Source organism: Diabrotica undecimpunctata, chromosome 10, assembly GCF_040954645.1.
Source record: "Diabrotica undecimpunctata isolate CICGRU chromosome 10, icDiaUnde3, whole genome shotgun sequence".
In the NCBI taxonomy this organism is placed as follows: domain Eukaryota; kingdom Metazoa; phylum Arthropoda; class Insecta; order Coleoptera; family Chrysomelidae; genus Diabrotica; species Diabrotica undecimpunctata.
Genome location: NC_092812.1, coordinates 38650235 through 38656046, shown reverse-complemented (window position 1 = coordinate 38656046; position 5812 = coordinate 38650235).

Here is a 5812-nt window from a genome sequence, read left to right as displayed (position 1 = left end):
CAAAGGAATCAGCAATACGATTTTTGACATTAAGTCTTGAAAATAAAAAAGTTTCGTGAATAGTTTTAAACAGATCTCTCATAGTAGAATTAACACGTTTTAAACTAATTATCCTTTCTATTACATATCTTGACATATCTCTTTACATATCTTGAAAACTTGAAACTGAAAAGTCTGTTAATTAATGCTATTTTATTTTAACTATTTCTCTCTATATCGTTATTTATAACTTGGTTTGTGAGCTTGTAGAGCTAATTTACTTATATTCATAACTTTGCTTACATATAAGAAATATTTCTAAAAGTATTCATAATTTACTTAAGGATCGTCAAAACTGTAGTCACTTTTAACTTATTCCCTTATTGCGAGACCTTATTTTTCTATTAATTTCAAATCATTAGTGATAGATACAACCTGTCTTAGTTCAAATACTGCTTTTTTCGTTTTTGCAATAGTGTTTCAAAAAACATATACTCAACAATTGTTTCCTCGTTATAAGAAATATACGTTTTACACTTTTCATCTTTTACGAGCACTAGAATTTTCACTTACTGTTTGAATTAAATGTGTAAAACCGATTAAAACTTTTAAAAAAAAATTGATAAACAATTAAAAAATGACAAACAAATTTTGCAGTAAAGCTTTTTTTTCACTTCTATTGCAAATAAGCCTGTACCGATTTAATTTTTGACCATACTACAAATAGAAAAAAAAAATTCGGATCAAAAGATACAAACTCCTTATTAGATTCGCTTTGAATATGATGGAATTAAAAAAAGTCGTTTGTCTGACACCTGAGGTTTTGAAGTAATTTTGGGCCTTTGGCCTTTTTATTCTTCATATTTTTCTTCTTTTATTTGTTCGATATCTTTATTTAAAACAAAGAAAAACAATAATATTATCCATATTGTGAAGAATGTTTTTTTTAACGGAAATTATATTGAAAATATAGTATTTTACTGGAAAGCCTCCGAAAAAAAGGTATGTACTAAATACAATTCAATAAATTATATACAAGTGGCAACAATTGCATTCAGCAATGTAACATCATTATTTACGTTTTAGAATTGTAATTTTAATTGCCCATGCATCTTATTTTACTGAATAGTTATCAAAATTAAATTAAATTTAAAAATATATTTTCTCTCACGCGTGGATTCGAAAAATAAAATATAAAAAAAAAGAAAGATACTGCAAAGATATTAATAGGAAAATGTTTTGTATAAAATGGTTTTCTATTTAAATGCTAGATAATCCTAGAGGCAAAATACGCATTGAGTCTAGAAGGAAACAAATGTATTTTTTTTTTATAACCTCTAAAATGCGGCACGAAATCCATAAAAAAAAAATTTTACTGTATTTAAATTTTTTGGAATCTAAAAAACATTAATGGCCAAAATAAAGTTCAATATATTTCTGCGTGAATTTAGGGGTCCCAAAAGTAAATTATATTCATATACCCCATAGTTGCAAAAAACCGTGAATAGAAAATTAAAACCCCATACACAATGGCTGCGAATTTAGTCTACCAAAACTGTGACTACTAAATTAATCTCATGTGTTAAACTCTAAAATTCACAGCGATTTAATATATCCTATTGAGCGCAACAAGAAGTGTATGAGAAAAACAATGTTAAGATTCCACAGTTTTGGTTATAAAATAGTTGGCGCTTACTGACACTTAGTTATATAGGATTCTAGGGTGTAACAATCTATATATATATATATATATATATATATATATATATATATATATATATATATATATATATATATATATATATATATATATATTATGATGTGCTTTTTCTTACAATCTATATATATATATATATATATATATATATATATATATATATATATATATATATATATATATATATATAACTGTTTTGGATGGGTTGGAGTCAATAATAGGGCTATTGGTTAACTATTTTTTTAATCTCGAGCTTTCAATTGTGTTTACAATTATTATCAAGAGCTAAAAAAGACAAAATACTTATAAGGTTGAACTAAAAAGAAAAAACAATTTTTGTTAACTTACCAAATAAAAATTAGTTTGGTAAGTAAAAAATCACTGCTTACATGTTCAAAATATTTTATATAAAAATGTTTTGATCTAACAAATGTTTCTCCGAAAATTTCTATAATTTTGAAAACATTTTTTTTAATATAAAAATAATTGAATTTATAAATAAGTTCAAATAGCAACCAATTACAAATAGCCTCAATGTCATAAATGCCAACATAAAATTTTTATTTTTGACAATTATATTGCCAAAAGTAAAACTTCGTTTAAACATTCTTTTTTGTTTAGTAACAAAAAGAAGAAGATTTATTCACCCTTGACAGATGTCTGAAAGAATGTGACAGATATATGGAGAATTGAATATGACATTTTACAATTTTTATATATAAATCATAAAGAAAGAATATAATTATATATTTTACTTAAATTTTGAATCTCAGATCTTTTGTTTAAACTCTTATCATTTTTGCTAATACAAACCATTTCCAAAAAAGTCCTTTTAAATTTATTACTTTCACTACATAAAATTTTAATGTTATCAAAATCCATAATATGGTCTTTATCGATTACATGTTCTGCCAAAGCACAAGATGGTTTTTTAATTCTGCAATCACTTTTGTGAGAAATAATGCGATTTGAAAGATTTCTTCCGGTCTCACCAACATATTCAGCCTCACACTGAGTACAACTAATGCTGTATACTAAATTCGTTTTTTCAAATTTGTCTATAGGATATTTAGTTTTAGAATATAAAGATGAAATAGTTTTGATGTTCTTTGTTGCTATTTTTATATTGTCAATAACCTTTAGTGTTTGTATTAATTTAGGTGTTAATGATGGTATAAAAGGTAGTGAATGATAATAGATGTTCTGATTGTTAGATACAATGTTTTGAGATTGAGCAAAAAATGGTGTTAAATTATTTATATTACCAATATTAGAAAAAAGCATCCTATGTAGCATATCTGGAGGATAAGAGTTTTCAATTAGAATATTTTTTAATAACTGAAGATCTTCCTGTAGATAATCTGGATGAGAAAGTTTTAAAACACGTTCTTTTAATCCTGTTATAAGGTTCATTTTCATCTTATTTGGATGGTGAGAGTAATAGCTTATAAATCTATTACTACATATGGGTTTTCTGAACCATTTGGTTTTCAACATATTGTCTGTATTTCTTACAATTCTCATGTCAAGGAATGGTAGAGAATTATCTACCTCTTCCTCAACTGTGAATTGTATATGCTGATTATGACTGTTGAAAATGTTGACTGTTTCATGAATTTTGTGTTTAGGAAGTGCCAAAACTAAATCATCTACATATCTCTTAATAAAAGGAATGAAAAAAGTGCAATTACTGATACAATCACTGATAACATCATCCATGACATAGCTACTTAGAATGGGTGAAAGACTAGATCCCATAGGACTACCAAAAATTTGTTTATAAAATACACCATTAAATATAAAAATATTAGAATCAAAAACAAAGTTGATAAGTGTTTTGAAATGTAATAAGTCAATATTAGTGTGTTGTGAAATCTCATTCCAATGTTTTTCAACACTACTTATGATTAAATCTAAAGGCAAATTAGTAAAAAGAGATGTTACATCAAAACTAACTAAAACATAATTTTGTGGTAATTGGAAATTATTAATGAAAGAACTAAAATCAAATGAATCTTTAATGTAAAAATTGTTGTTTAAATTATAAGCATTAGTTAAGATGTCAGTGAGGAGCTGTGCTATTGGTCCATTAGGAGGGCATAAAGATGAAACAATTGGTCTCATAGATAAAGTTGGTTTATGTATTTTTGGCAGAGCATAGAACCGTGGAGCAATAGAATTATAAATTTTGAGCTCTTTTGCTTTTTTATTATCAATAAATTTCTTTATGTTTAATTTAGATACTAGACAATTTGCTTTTTGTTGCAAAGTACAAACAGGACTCCTTCTAAGTGTAGTGTAATACTTAGTATCATTTAAGAGTTCTCCAGTTTTTTGTAGATAATCCTCTTTGTACATTACAACAGTTACGTTACCTTTATCGCTTTTAACAATATAAATTTCAGGATGGTTTTTAAGAAAAAGTTTAGTTTGCATATAGTATTTATTTAAAAAATGATCTTTGACTTCTTTATGCAAAAAGTTTGTAATAACGTTTGTACATTTAGATCTAACAACATCCTTTTGACTATCATTAAGTGGTCTGATTATTGATTCAATATCAGAAAGTAAATTAGGAACTCTAATATCAGATTTGGAAGGACATAAAGAAAATTTAGGTCCTAATGCTAAAAATTTTTTAATTTCAAAAGGAAAATGAATAGATGTTAGATTTTTAAACCATTTTTCTTGAAATTTTATCTTATCAAAAGCTTCTATTTTTAATTTATTGAACTTATTAATTTGTATTTTTTTGATTTTATGAAATTCTGTGTTGTATTTAATTCTTTGTCTACGATTAAATTCATTAAATGTGTGGAAATTTACGATATTGTAGGCCTTGGTACGTAACTCATGTAATTTTCTTTCAAAAAAGTTTATATCAGCAAAAAAAAAAACTCTTTTTTTTTTTTTTTTTTTTTTTTTTTTTTTTTTTTTTTTTTTTTTATATATATATATATATATATTTTGATGTGCTTTTTCTTACTTTTATACATATTAACTTTTATTTATTTAATGACAATAAATAAATTATTTAATTAATTATCTAAGAGTCGCAAATCATACATAAAAAAATTTTAGGGTGCCCTTTTATTATACAAAAAAAATCAGCTTAGCTTATCACTTATCTTTTCTCGTGGCTTCCAGTATCTCTTAGTTGTTCCTAATCGGGATAAAATAGGAAAGGAAATAAATAGAAACAACATAATAAATAAACAAATACAAATATCTTTTATTATCAAAAGAAATAAAATGAAGATTTATCAAATAAATTCCATGGGCTTAACTGTCCCAATGAAAATTGTACCATATAAAATAATTTTAATTTACCAAATATTTATCGGTTTGTTTTTTTATTACATTGATAAAACCACATAAACAAGAAATTTGGATATTCGTAAAATAATTACACTTCCTATAAAAATTTTGAAATATTGGAATCATTGTTCGTATGTTTTTATACTCAAAAAAATATAAAATTCTGAATATTATAAAAAGAAACTTCTTAAATTTATTAAGCAATATTAATAATTATCCTTTTACGTAAAAAAAACTTATGGTATTTTAAAAGAGCGATAATTTTTTATCTTCTGATGGTATAGAGTGTTTTATTTGAAACATACAAAAATTCTGTCACAAAAAATTATTGACTGACCTTTTAATTTACACACGACGATGTCTCCTTTTGACCAAAACAGCTCCCTCTTGTTGATTACGTTAGGCTACCAATCAAAGCCTTCTCCGATCTAAGTATCAAACTATCAGCATATCAGCAACTCTTTCTCCAAAACACGAGCAGGCCTCTTTTACCAGTACTCGTTCAACAAACTCCAAAATTCTCATTCAGTTCAAATATAATTAAAATAAAATCTATAATTTTTTTTTTAATGATAATTAATTTAATTATATGAGAGCACTTATCTTCCCAAACTAATTCTTTTAAATAGAGAGCCCCGCGGTGGGCGCCAAATTGTTATGATGTATTATTTGTGAATGTTGAGCAATGAGTATATATATGTATATATATATATATATATATATATAGGGTTTTTAATTAGTTTGTAAGCACTTTTTTAAATTATCTTTATTATATCTATTATGAAACACACGTATATA